The sequence below is a fragment of the Citrus sinensis genome, chromosome 4 (assembly GCF_022201045.2).
Source record: "Citrus sinensis cultivar Valencia sweet orange chromosome 4, DVS_A1.0, whole genome shotgun sequence".
NCBI classification, from domain to species: Eukaryota; Viridiplantae; Streptophyta; class Magnoliopsida; order Sapindales; family Rutaceae; genus Citrus; species Citrus sinensis.
The window spans coordinates 11,784,875-11,800,479 of NC_068559.1; the positions used below are offsets into that span (position 1 = coordinate 11,784,875).

The following is a 15,605-nucleotide window of genomic DNA, read 5'->3' on the forward strand; positions in this document are numbered from 1 at the left end:
ATATAATCATCTGAATGATTTTCATGCCATTTGTCAAACTTTTAAATATGAAAATTTTTCAGACGATGATGTTAAACTCAGATTATTCCCATTTTCTTTAAAGGATAGAGCTCGTTCATGGTTAAATACTTTGCCTGCTAATAGCATCACATCATGGGAACAAATGGTTACAAAATTTTTGAATAAATATTTCCCAGTGCATAAAACCAATGCTATTCGCAGGGAAATTTCAGAGTTTACCCAGAGAGAGGACGAGCAGTTTTTCGAAACATGGGAGCGATTTAATGGGCTACTCTTGAAGTGTCCACATCATGGGTACGAGAAATGGCACCAATGCCAATACTTTTTGGAGGGATTACTACCAAATGTGCAAGAATGGCTAATGGCAACAAGTGGAGGAGAGCTAATGTCAAAAAGTGTATCAGAAATTTGGAAATTCTTCCAGCGACAAGCGGATAATTCCCAACAACAGAGTCGATCACTTAGGAATACTAGAAGGATTAAGGGAGTAAATGAGGTTCACATTGGCGAGTCAAGTTCAGAAATTAAAGAAGTCAAAGCGATAATTGAAGGTCTCTCTCGACAAATAGCATCGTTATCGACTGCTAAATCAACAGAGCCACATGACCATGACTCATACTCAGATCAAGCCAATGCCATAGGTGTAATGAGAAAGCCATCGAATTACAACCCATACTCCAACACATGTAACCCTAGATGGAGAGACCACCCAAATTTTTCATGGTCTCAAGGACTCCAACAGAATGGACCAGCAGCTCTAGTTCCACCAATTCCACAAAATCCTCAAGCCTCTCAGCCCCCATTTAGACCATACAATCAGAACCAGAACTACTCTCAACCCAGACCATGGGAGGATTCATTCCAGAATTTCAAGAATGTTACTCACTCCACGATTGAGCAACAGAACCGTACCATTGATGGACTACGAAATGAGTTGAGAGCAGGCTTCAACTCACAAGCTCAATCAGTTTCAAGCCTTGAGAAGATGGTGGGACAACTTGCTTCTTCAGTTTAGACCTTGGCAATGACTGTTGAGAAAGGCAAGTTTCCAAGTCAACCAGTGCCTAACCCTAAAGGAGTACATGAAGCAAGTACTAGTTCACCACAGCAACATGGAGAGGTCAAAGCAGTAATGACCTTGCGAAAAGGAAAGGAAGTCGACAACAAAGTGGAGATGCCGGTGACAAAAGAAAATTAAATTGTACCTGTGAATGTTGAGGACTCATCATCGGAGGAGAAAGAAGAAACCAACCCACGAGCATACGTTCCCAAAGCTCCATTTCCTCAAAGGTTAGCTAAAGGAAAGAAGGGAAAATCCACAGGTGAGATTCTCGAAATCTTCAAACAGGTAAGTGTTAACATCCCTTTACTTGATGCTATAAAGCAAGTTCCATCTTATGCCAAGTTTCTTAAAGACCTTTGTACTAAAAAGAGAAATATGCATGTTCAAAAAAAAGGCATTTTTAACAGAAAACGTTAGTTCTCTACTCCAACATAAAATTCCTTTAAAATGCAAAGACCCAGGTTCCCCCACTATCTCATGTAGCATAGGGAACCACACAATTGAGAATGCTTTGTTGGATTTAAGAGCTAGTGTAAATTTGTTGCCTTATTCAATATTTGTGAAACTTGGACTAGGAGAATTACACCCAACTCCAGTGGTGTTACAGCTTGCAGATCGGTCCACGAAAATACCTCGTGGTATTGTGGAGGACGTGCTTATCCAGGTAGACAAGTTTTATTTTCCTGTTGATTTCATTGTAATTGACACTCAACCAATACAGGATTCAAGGAAGCACATCCCCATTATTCTAGGCCGACCTTTCTTGGCAACTGCGGATGCTCACATTCTATGCAGGACCGGAAATATGCAGTTGTCCTTCGGCAACATGACTATGGAGCTGAACATCTTCAACATTGCCAAACAACCTCACAGTGCAGATGATGGAATTGTTGATGTGGATTTAATTGAAGCATTAGTTGATAATACTTTTGTTTCAAACCTTAGTGATGATCCTTTACAAACATGTTTAACTCACTTTGGTTTGGATTTTGATATTGACAGCTCGGTCGATGAGGTCAACGCCTTGCTTGACTCAGTACCATCTATGGACACTAATAAATGGAAGTCAAGAGTTGAGCAACTAGCACCATCAGAGAAGAAACTCATCCCATCATCAGAATCACCACCGAAACTCGAGCTCAAACCATTACCCAACACTCTGGAACATGCATTTTTAGGAGAAGAAAATACTCTACCGGTAATCATCACATCATCCCTAAATGACGAACAAAAAGGTAAGTTGTTGGATGTTTTAAAAGAGCACAAAGGAGCATTAGGATGGACCATAGCAGACAAAAAAGGTATAAATCCAGTAGACTGCATGTAACACCCCAAATCTAACACGTGCGGAGCACGTGAAGAAGGAGGTTACTCACAAATCATAATTTTTACTCATAAGTTTCAAACTGAAATTCCTCAAATTCTTATTCAAATAAATCCATAAATCCAAACGTCAAATACTAAATAATCTCTCTCGAGGACATATAAAAATAATAACAAAAGTCTCAAACTCCAAATTACACGTTCATAATAAAAGTAACTAAATAGAAACACAAGTTTATTCCTCCTCTTATTCAATAGCAAACGGAAACTGGAAATCACTAACTCCAAAGCTAAGGGCACCTCTAAAAAGAAACTTAATCTGCAAAAAGTAATGACGAGGGGTGAGCCGTCAACTCGGTAAGTAAAACCATTCCTAACACACTAGGCCTATCGATACCAAAAATATTGCAAGCCTTCTTTTGTTTAAAGCATATATCATAATCCATAATTTTCATAAAACGATATATCACAATAACATAAGATAAATTCTTAATAATTCAGAATATTCAAAAGCATATTTACTTACCAAGCAAATCATGTAATACGTATACAGAAAACAAACAGGTTAGCTCATGTCACATAGTGTCACCTATAGTCCCGGTGACCCGGCCAGAAACATAATCAGAATATCGTGTGCACATTCAGAACAGAAACCCAGTACTGGTCCAGACAGATATATCGTATATTACGATCAGAATTAGAATCAGAATCAGAATAACTATGGACAATGAGCCAAAACATTAAGAATCTCATACAATCATCAATAATTGAAATCAAACATAGGTACAAAACATTCGTATCAGTTTCATAAAAGTTCATATCAATAATTTAGGCTTGTATAACATTTTAAAGATAAAATCATAAAAGGTTGTCATGTCATAAAATCATTTACATATTAAAAAGCATTTATAAAATACTTTGTTAAAAAGAATGGTTTGAAAACATTTACATAAAGCTAATTTTGTTATCAAAATTAGTAATCCTTTAAGTAGTATCAAAACATTTATACTTATAATAATAATATCAAAATACTTCTACATATCCAGTACATTAGGAATGAAGTTACTTACCTCGACAAATGAACTTGGATTAACACACCTCTAAGCTTCTAAGAGCCTCAAACACCTTCAAAACCTTAAACAAATACAAGATATGACAATCAATAACTTATTCTAAGAATTTGATTTTCTAATTCATACCCGTACAGGTCTGATTCTCAGAATTTTAACTCTTAATCCAAGACTCAGAATGATATAAAATCCTATGGAACCATTCTGGACATCCATGAGTACCCCATGTAAAATTTACAAGAGAATCCGATATCAAAAACATTTTAAAAACTATTTACTTCTCAGCAAATTCGAAACTGTTTTCACATAATCTAAACCAAACAGAACGAGTTCCGTGATTTTTATAAAATAAAATACTAATCAGAAAATTATGAAATTAAAACTGCGAATCCTAGACACATATATTAACATACATATAAACTTTCAGAATTTTTTGAGTTCATTTGGTGGTACAAATAGTCTTGTGAATCTGATCACAATACTGGAATCGTGATCAAAATACGTATAAAATTGAAAACGAAGTTGAATTTAATGAAATAAAATTTAATCAAGAAGCCCTACATGTCTAGTTTCCAGAAATATAAATTTTATAAGAAAATTCGTTCAGAAAATATAGCTTTAAAAATTCGAGATACTCATGCTGTTCAGAATAAACGTTGTGAACTTACCCGTCGCTTTGAGTCTCTCCTAAACAAAGGTTTGAATCCTAAGATTTGGGTAGGAGCGTAAAGAGCAGCAGAGAAGAAGAATAAACGTTGTGAACTTAGGGTTATGGAAGGGGGAAAAGTATGTATTTATAGGGGATCTTAAGAAACCCTATTCAATAAGGAAAAAATAGCCCTTTTCCAAAATGATCTCATAAATAACCTCTATTTAATTAGTACCCCTTTCTAAATAAGGGTTATAGGCCACCCATAATTCTCAATGAAAGCCCAATTTCCATAATTTAATATGTATGGGAATTTGTGGCGTTACAATTTCTCCCCTCCTAACAAAAATTTCGTCCTCGAAATTAAAAGGTTACCTTATGCATGGAAGAGTTGAGGATACTTCTCCAACATTTCTGCTTCTCTCTCCCAAGTGGCTTCCTCAATAGAATGATTCATCCATTGTACCTTCACTAGGGGAATAACTCTATTCCTTAATACTTGTTCGTCTCGATCGACAATCTCAATAGGTTGTTCCTCATACGACATGTCTTCATTTATCTGAATCGGTTGATAGTCTAGCACATGTAAAGGGTCTGCAATGTACTTTCTTAACACAGACACATGAAATACATTGTGAAGCCTAGACAGACTTGGTGGTAAAGCTATGCGATAGGCCACCGGACCAATTCTCTCTAAAATCTCAAATGGTCCAATAAATCTAGGGCTAAGCTTTCCTGTCTTCCCGAACCGAAACACCCCTTTCCATGGCGATACTTTCAAGAAAACAAAATCTCCTTTTTCGAATTCCAACTCACGTCTACGACGATCTGCATAACTCTTCTGTCTGCTCTGAGCTGTTTGAAGACGTCCTCTAATCAACTTGATTTTATCAACAGTAATCTGTATTAATTCTGGACCCAAAAGTTTTCTTTCACCAACTTCATCCCAGCAGATTGGGGACCTACACTTTCTTCCATATAATGCCTCAAATGGTGCCATGCCAATACTCGAATGGAAGCTATTGTTATAAGCAAATTCGATCAACATTAGGTGCTCTTCCCAACCACCACTCAAGTCTAGGACGCAAGCTCGAAGCATATCCTCAAGGGTTTGAATAGTCCTTTCGGATTGCCCATCTGTCTGTGGATGAAAAGCAGTGCTAAATCTCAATTTCGTCCCTAACTCTTTATGTAAGCTAGCCCAAAATCTTGAAGTGAACAGTGGATCTCTATCAGACACTATTGACACTGGAACCCCATGAAGCCTCACTATCTCCTTAATGAACAACTTAGCTAGTTGCCCTACATTGTCTGTACTCTTCCTTGCCAAGAAATGAGCTGATTTCGTCAATCGATCAACAATTATCCAAATGCAATCACATCCCCTCCTAGAACGAGGTAATCCAGAAACGAAATCCATTGTTATGTGTTCCCATTTCCACTGAGGAATAGGAAGCGTTTGTAAAGTTCCTGCTGGTCTTTGATGCTCAATCTTTACTTGTTGGCAGACTAAACACCGAGACACAAAAGCAGCAATATCTCTCTTCATATTCCTCCACCAAAAACTTTGCTTTAGATCACGATACATCTTAGTACTACCAGGATGCATACTGTAAGATGATTCATGAGCTTCTCTTAAGATCTCCGCCTTCAACTCTTCGTCTGCTGGCACGCATAACCTTTGTCCCAACCATAATCCATCCCCATTATCAAGTCTAAATCCGGGCTTATGTCCTTTGCTCACATCTTCACGGATTTTATTGAGTTCTATGTCATTCTTCTGAGCTACCTTAACTCTATCAATTAGAGTGGGTTGGACTATCAAATGTGCTAACACGTCTGCTTGCCCATGAGTAACTACCTCAATCCCACATCTCCTCAAGTCTTTTACCAAATGAGATTGCATGGTGATAAGATGAGCCATGCACCCAGATGATTTCCTACTCAAGGCATCCGCTACCACGTTTGCCTTACCTGGATGGTAATTAATAGAACAATCAAAATCCTTTACCAACTCCAACCATCTTCTTTGCCTCAAATTCAATTCCTTTTGAGTAAACAAGTACTTCAAACTCTTATGATCGGTGAAGATCTCACAAGTCTCCCCATACAAATAGTGTCTCCAGATTTTTAGAGCAAACACTATAGCAGCCAATTCCAAATCGTGTGTTGGGTAGTTTTGTTCATGATTCTTAAGCTGCCTAGAAGCATATGCTATAACCTTACCATGTTGCATTAAAACGCAACCCAAACCTTTTCTGGAAGCATCACTGTAAATCACAAAACCTCCACCTTCAGAAGGGAGAGTTAAAACAGGGGCAGTCACCAAATGACTCTTGAGCTCTTGAAAGCTCTTTTCACATGCCTCATCCCAATTGAACTTCACATTCTTCTTAGTCAAATTAGTCAATGGTGCTGCTATGCTAGAAAATCCTTTGACAAAGCGCCTATAATAACCTGCCAATCCTAAGAAACTCCTTACTTCAGTCACACTAGCAGGCCTTTCCCAATTCACAATTACCTCCACTTTGGCTGGATCTGCTGAAATACCATCCTTCGTCACTATATGTCCCAAAAACATCACACGATCAAGCCAAAACTCACATTTCTTAAATTTTCCATACAACTTCTTCTCCCGCAATGTTTCTAATACAATCCTCAGGTGCGTCTCATGCTCCTTCTTACTCTTAGAGTAAATTAATATGTCATCAATAAAGACGATGACAAACTGGTCAAGATAAGGTTGGAAGATCCTATTCATCAAATTCATGAACGCTGCAGGAGCATTAGTTAATCCAAAAGGCATAACTAAGAACTCATAGTGTCCATAACGAGTTCGAAAAGCTGTCTTCGATACATCCTCACTTCTTATTTTCAATTGATGGTAGCCAGATCGTAAATCAATTTTAGAGAATACCGCTGCACCTCGTAATTGATCAAAGAGGTCATCAATTCGGGGAAGAGGGTATTTATTCTTGACGGTAACCATATTCAACTGCCGGTAGTCTATACACAATCTCATTGAACCATCTTTCTTCTTTACGAACAAAACGGGAGCACCCCAAGGCGACACACTAGGACGAATGAAACCCTTATCTAGTAATTCTTGTAGCTGGACCTTTAGTTCTTTTAATTCAATGGGTGCCATCCGATATGGTGCCTTGGATATAGGTGTAGTACCAGGAACTAATTCTATAGTAAACTCAACCTCTCGATCTGCGGGTAGTCCCGGAAGATCTTCAGGAAATACATCAATAAACTCCCTTACAATAGGTATGTCTTCAAGGCACGCCCCATCAGGATGGTCAGCAACTATATACGCTAAAAATCCTTCACACCCCTTCTTTAGCATTTTCATTGCCTTAACCATAGAAATCAAAGCTTTATGACTCTTATGATTCCCTTGAAAATGAAATTCTTCCTCGCCAGGTAGGCGAAAAATAATTTCCTTAGCAAAACAATCTATTGAAACATGGTAAGGTCCTAACCAATCCATCCCCAAAATCAAATCAAAATCGTGCATCTCTAAGGGTAGGAGATCCACAAGGAATTCTTTATCACACAATCTGATCACACATGACTTATAGACATGATCTATAAACTGGCAATCCCCCATAGGGGTACTAATTGTCACGTGAACATCCAGTGGTGTGATAGGCACATTAGCATAACGGGCAAACACACAAGATACAAATGAATGTGTAGCACCAGGATCAAAAAGAACTTTGGCTTCTCTAGAGAATAAGGACAATGTACTTGATACTACATCATTGGACACCTCAGCATCTTTTTCTGTTAGTGCAAAAACACACCCTTGCACCCTCGGTTTCTTCCTCTGCCCTTCGTTAGTCGGAGTATTTGTAGTCTCGCTACGTCTCTTTGGGCAATCTATAATCCTATGCCCAGATTCTCCACAAGCAAAACAAGCTCCAGTTTTCCAATGGCATTCACCAGGGTGCCTCCTTTCACAATGTCGACAAATGGGGTAGTTCCTCCAAGCGGTGTCACCAGTAACACCCTTGTTATCCCATTTGTTACCTCCACCATTATACTTCTGGGAGTGAGTGCCCTGCCTAAAGGAACTTCCATTTCGCGGTCCACCTTGTTGATTCTTCTTATTTCTCTGATCCCTTGTAACTTGGGCTTCAAGAATATCCTTCTCCGCAAGAATTGCTCGGTCCACCAAATCGGCATAATTGTTAATCTTAAGGATGGTCAATCGCCCTTTAATGTTAGGACGTAACCCTTCCAGGAACTTCCTACACTTACTACCTTCATTAGCAACCAAGGTATGAGCAAAACGAGAGAGGGCAGTAAATTGTTCCTCATACTCCGCAACAGACTTTGTTCCTTGAGTCAACCTCAAGAAATCAGCCTCCATCTGATGTCGAACTCGTTCAGGAAAATACTTTTCATGAAAAGCCTCCAAAAATAACTCCCAAGTAATGGGTGCATCTTGCAAGCCAGCCCTTATGAGACGAGATTTGGCATCCCACCAGTGGTCTGCCTCACCCTGAAGGACAAATGAGGCTAATATTACCCTTTGATCATCATTACAACCCATAGCCACAAATATCTTCTCCATCTGTTTTAGCCATGCCTCTGCAACCATGGGATCGGCAGTCCCCTGAAAGGTAGGTGGTCCCAATTTCTTAAATCGTTCTAAGTTCACCATAGCCCCATGATCTCTTGCGCCACCTTGCCTTTCAACTGGCACATTCTCTTGTGCCCCAACTCTGCCTCTAGCCATATCTTGAATTAACTTACTTTGTTGTTCCATCAATCTAAGCATTGCGCGCATCATAGGATTTCCTTCGTTAGCCATCTCGTGCAAGGTTGGGTCAGCGTCGTCAGCGATACCTAAAACATCTCTCGAGCTAGAGGCATGCCTAGCACCTCCCCTACGTGACATCTCTTGACTATAACACGGAGAATAAATAAATAATTAAAAAGGGGTAAATAATTCATAGCTAAAGGTCGTGCAAGCGCACAGAGTACTGAATAAGTAGTGTAATTAAGAAAATTTGATATTGTAAACAAGAGCAATAAATATTTCATTCTACGTTAATACCAAAGATCATATAACAAGAGTTATTACAAAGTCGCAAGCAACATAGAAAGCCAAAAAGACCAAAATAGAATTACTAGTCATAAATGATTACTCCTTGCCTTAAAATATTTAATCACTCTATTAACCTCAATAAAGTCTACAGAGTTTCATGTCCTACAGCCACAAAGTTCATAGGTGTACTCAACAGGATAGGAAAAGGATCTATCTTTACTTTCCTTTCCTTAGTCGTGACTCCATCTGTCTCGATTTCCTTAGGAGTTCTATAAGGTAGTTTATTTAGACCTGGAGATACCCATCCTTTGCTATAGTAAGGCTTAAATCGAGGTCCTGTCCAAAATAGGCGACGTATTACAAGCTTATTCTTGTTAGCTCCCTTGCCATAAACACGTAGTCCACGTATAGCCTCATTGAGCTTCTTTCTTGAAGCTCCAGGTCCTGGAGGAGTATCGATGTAGACCTCTATAGTCCGTCTTAGTCTATCATCCATTCGCTGCTTATGAAGTCTCCTAAGATCTTTGACAAGAACTCCTCCTAAGATAAATTGTTCGGTCCTATCAATTTCTGTCCATCCCTTATTCTTGACACTTTTCATACTCATATTGTCCTTCTTCATGTCTACGAAACAAATGTAATCGATATAATTGGACAATCTAATTAAACCGTAAAAGAAAGTCTTCAGAATCCTAACCTAGTTGCTCTGATACCACAATTGTAACACCCCAAATCTAACACGTGCGGAGCACGTGAAGAAGGAGGTTACTCACAAATCATAATCTTTACTCATAAGTTTCAAACTGAAATTCCTCAAATTCTTATTCAAATAAATCCATAAATCCAAACGTCAAATACTAAATAATCTCTCTCGAGGACATATAAAAATAATAACAAAAGTCTCAAACTCCAAATTACACGTTCATAATAAAAGTAACTAAATAGAAACACAAGTTTATTCCTCCTCTTATTCAATAGCAAACGGAAACTGGAAATCACTAACTCCAAAGCTAAGTGCACCTCTCAAAAGAAACTTAATCTGCAAAAAGTAATGACGAGGGGTGAGCCGTCAACTCGGTAAGTAAAACCATTCCTAACACACTAGGCCTATCGATACCAAAAATATTGCAAGCCTTCTTTTGTTTAAAGCATATATCATAATCCATAATTTTCATAAAACGATATATCACAATAACATAAGATAAATTCTTAATAATTCAGAATATTCAAAAGCATATTTACTTACCAAGCAAATCATGTAATACGTATACAGAAAACAAACAGGTTAGCTCATGTCACATAGTGTCACCTATAGTCCCGGTGACCCGGCCAGAAACATAATCAGAATATCGTGTGCACATTCAAAACAGAAACCCAGTACTGGTCCAGACAGATATATCGTATATTACGATCAGAATTAGAATCAGAATCAGAATAACTATGGACAATGAGCCAAAACATTAAGAATCTCATACAATCATCAATAATTGAAATCAAACATAGGTACAAAACATTCGTATCAGTTTCATAAAAGTTCATATCAATAATTTAGGCTTGTATAACATTTTAAAGATAAAATCATAAAAGGTTGTCATGTCATAAAATCATTTACATATTAAAAAGCATTTATAAAATACTTTGTTAAGAAGAATGGTTTGAAAACATTTACATAAAGCTAATTTTGTTATCAAAATTAGTAATCCTTTAAGTAGTATCAAAACATTTATACTTATAATAATAATATCAAAATACTTCTACATATCCAGTACATTAGGAATGAAGTTACTTACCTCGACAAATGAACTTGGATTAACACACATCTAAGCTTCTAAGAGCCTCAAACACCTTCAAAACCTTAAACAAATACAAGATATGACAATCAATAACTTATTCTAAGAATTTGATTTTCTAATTCATACCCGTACAGGTCTGATTCTCAGAATTTTAACTCTTAATCCAAGACTCAGAATGATATAAAATCCTATGGAACCATTCTGGACATCCATGAGTACCCCATGTAAAATTTACAAGAGAATCCGATATCAAAAACATTTTAAAAACTATTTACTTCTCAGCAAATTCGAAACTGTTTTCACATAATCTAAACCAAACAGAACGGGTTCCGTGATTTTTATAAAATAAAATACTAATCAGAAAATTATGAAATTAAAACTGCGAATCCTAGACACATATATTAACATACATATAAACTTTCAGAATTTTTTGAGTTCATTTGGTGGTACAAATAGTCTTGTGAATCTGATCACAATACTGGAATCGTGGATTCCAGTGCAGTGGTTTCTATATCCAAAATACGTATAAAATTGAAAACGAAGTTGAATTTAATGAAATAAAATTTAATCAAGAAGCCCTACATGTCTAGTTTCCAGAAATATAAATTTTATAAGAAAATTCGTTCAGAAAATATAGCTTTAAAAATTCGAGATACTCATGCTGTTCAGAATAAACGTTGTGAACTTACCCGTCGCTTTGAGTCTCTCCTAAACAAAGGTTTGAATCCTAAGATTTGGGTAGGAGCGTAAAGAGCAGCAGAGAAGAAGAATAAACTTTGTGAACTTAGGGTTATGGAAGGGGGAAAAGTATGTATTTATAGGGGATCTTAAGAAACCCTATTCAATAAGGAAAAAAATAGCCATTTTCCAAAATGATCTCATAAATAACCTCTATTTAATTAGTACCCCTTTCTAAATAAGGGTTATAGGCCACCCATAATTCTCAATGAAAGCCCAATTTCCATAATTTAATATGTATGGGAATTTGTGGCGTTACACTGCATGCATTACATTCACCTTGATGAAAATGCTAAATCTACTAGGGAAATGCAACGTCGGTTAAATCCTAATATGAAAGAAGTTGTTAGAACAGAAGTCCTTAAGCTATTAGATGCAGGTATCATTTACCCAATTTCTGATAGTTCATGGGTCAGTCCTGTACAAGTTGTCCCCAAAAAGTCAGGAGTCACAGTAGTTACCAATGCCGATAATGAATTGATACCCACTAGAGTAACTACAGGATGGCGTGTATGCATTGATTATAGAAAGTTAAATTCTGTCACACATAAAGACCATTTTCCTTTACCATTTATTGATCAAATGCTTGATAGATTAGCAGGCCATGAATTTTATTACTTTCTAGATGGCTACTCAGGATACAATCAGATCCCCATAGCACCAAAAGATCAAGAGAAGACTATTTTCACTTGCCCTTTTGGCACATTTGCATATAGGAGAATGCCATTTGGATTATGTAATGCACCTGCTACATTTCAACGATGCATGTTGAGCATTTTTTCTGATATGGTTGAACGATTCCTTGAAGTCTTTATGGATGATTTTTCTGTCTTTGGTGACTCGTTTGATCAATGTTTACATCATCTAACACTAGTTCTACAGAGATGTATCGAGAAGAACTTGGTCTTAAATTGGGAGAAGTGCCATTTTATGGTAAAACAAGGTATTGTTCTCTGTCACATCATTTCGAGCAAAGGTATTGAGGTTGACAAAGCCAAAATGGATCTCATTTCTAATCTTCTTCCACCCAAAACAGTCATAGAAGTAAGATCTTTCCTTGGGCATGCTGGTTTCTATAGACGTTTCATTAAAGATTTTAGTAGTTTTTAGACCCTTATGCAATTTACTTGCTAAGGATGTACCTTTTATCTTTAATGATTCATGTCTTGTGGCATTTGAAAAACTAAAGCAATTATTGACATCATCACCCATCATTCAGGCCCCAAACTGGAGCTTACCATTTGAGCTAATGTGTGATGCATCTGATTATGCAGTAGGAGTAGTATTAGGACAAAGAGTTGATCGAATTCCCCACGTTATTTACTATGCTAGTATGACATTGAATGATGCACAGTTGAACTATTCAACTACTGAAAAAGAAATGCTAGCAGTAGTGTTTGCATTAGAGAAATTTCGATCTTATCTCATTGGTTGTAAAATAATTATATTCACAGATCATGCTGCTCTTAAATATCTTCTCACAAAGAAAGATGCAAAAGCTAGACTAATTCGTTGGGTGTTACTTTTGCAGGAATTTGACTTAGAATTCAAAGATAAGAAAGGGACAGAAAATATTGTGGCGGACCACCTCTCTCGTCTCTATTTTGACACAATTACAGAATCATTACCATTGAATGAGTCATTTCCAAATGAACAATTGATGAGTGTGGAAGTATTACCATGGTATGCTGATATCGTTAATTATCTTGTTACAGGTCAACTTCCAGAGCATTGGACCAAGCAAGACAAGGATAAATTCTTTGCGGAAATAAAGAATTTCTTTTGGGATGACCCGTATTTGTTCAAGTATTTTGCGGATCAAATTGTTAGACGATGTGTCCCAGAAAGTAAAATTCATAATATCCTTTCATTCTGCCATGAACAAGCTTGTGGAGGCCATTTCAGTGCTAAGAAAACAGCGACTAAAGTTTTACAATGTGGTTTCTATTGGCCATCTATATTTCGAGACGCTTACACTTTTTGTTCTTCATGTGATAGGTGTCAACGAATGGGGAGCATTACGCGAAGGAATATGATGCCACTAAATCCAATTTTAGTGGTTGAGATTTTTGATGTATGGGGTATCGACTTCATGGGACCCTTTCCCCCGTCTTTTGGCCATCAATACATATTGGTTGCTGTTGACTACGTATCGAAATGGGTAGAAACAATTCCATATAGGACCAATGATCACAAGGTGGTGATAGCATTTTTGAAAAGCAACATTGTTTCATGCTTTGGATTCCCTCGAGCGATAATCAGTGATGGTGGTGCCCACTTTTGTAACAAAGCATTCAAAGCTCTTTTGAAAAAGTATTCAATCACACACAAAGTGGCAACCCCATATCATCCGCAAACCAGTGGCCAAGTTGAGATAACCAATTGAGAAATAAAGCACATATTAGAAAAAACGGTGAGGCCAGACAGGAAAGATTGGTCATTAAGACTTGATGATGCATTATGGGCATATAGAACGGCTTTCAAGACCCCGATTGGGATGTCACCCTACAGGCTAGTGTGTGGAAAAACTTGCCACCTACCTGTGGAACTCGAGCATCGTGCATATTGGGCCATCAAGAAATTCAATTTTGACATGCAGCAAGCCATCTCAGAAAGAAGATTACAGCTGGCAGAACTTGAAGAAATTCGTAATAATGCATACGAAAATGCCAAGATTTACAAGCAACGAATGAAAGTCTTCCATGATAAGCAAATTATGAGAAAATCGTTCACTCCAGGTCAGAAAGTGCTTTTATTCAATTCTCGCTTGCACCTATTCCCAGGTAAGTTACGCTCTCGATGGTCTGGTCCTTTTATTGTTCATACTATTTTTCCACATGGGACAATTGAAATTAAGGACCTAAAGAACGGTGTCACGTTTAAAGTTAATGGTCAAAGATTAAAGCCATATCTAGAGTACCAACCACATGGAGAAGACACCGAAATAAATTTGAGTGACCCACCAGATTTGAATTGATTTTTTTTTCTCTTTTCGTTGATTTGATTTTTTTTTTTCTTTATATTATTCTTCTGCTAATTGAAATTATTTTTGCATAAATGTGTTTGTTTAACTATTAAGTTTTCTTTTATCATTTTTAATCATGAGTACATTACTTAGACCGTTCCTCCTGAACATTCTTAAACCACTTCAACGTGTCAAAACTCATCTCAAAAGGCAGATTCAATTTTGTAAAACACATCGCATTTGGGCTCTACAACCACCAGAGTTAGTAGCCTATGTTGAGGGTTTAGAACGCCAACTCAGAGACATTGAGAGAAGTGTTTACGACATCCAGTTGGAGCTTGAAGTAAATTCAATAAGAGGACGATTTTAATTTTCTTTGTGTATTTTAATTTGTTTTTCTGTTTGTGTGCTTTAGTTTATTACCCCGGTGAAGTGGTGGATAACGGTATTCCGTGACAATCAAGTCGGTTACTTCAGTTTCCCATAATAACTGATATTCTGAAGTGAAGATATGGACAGAAATGAGACTCTAGCGAAGCTTCACAAGCGATTTCCTTCACTTCCTCAGAATGCCCTTCGTACGATCTATAAAGCTCGGTCCGAACACATGCGATTGCTCATGAGAAATAACATACCTGCTGACATCCGTTGGTTAATCGAGGCTAAAGTACGATCGGCAGGTGAGTTACCTCCAAAATTTATTGCATACATGCCTGGTTGTGGTAAAGGAAATTATGCAAGAAAACGACGAGCTCGACGAATTTCTGTTGCTTGTCATAAGTGTGCCAAAATGAGTTGCAATAAAAACCCATGTTCTTTAGGAATGGTGTCTGATAACAGGGAAGATAAGATTCAATTCATTAGGGATGGCTTGAATAAGGAGTCATTGGATGATATCCTTTTGTCTCTTGAAACGCATCC

The 15,605-nt window shown here is 37.4% G+C and overlaps 1 non-coding gene across 1 annotated transcript; it reads right to left on the reverse strand.

The window, feature by feature from the left end:
• Positions 1–214: 214 nt before the first annotated feature.
• On the reverse strand, positions 215–318 carry LOC127902019 (small nucleolar RNA R71). The gene has a single exon (XR_008054424.1). It is a non-coding gene; the product is annotated as a small nucleolar RNA R71 (small nucleolar RNA).
• Positions 319–15,605: the final 15,287 nt, after the last annotated feature.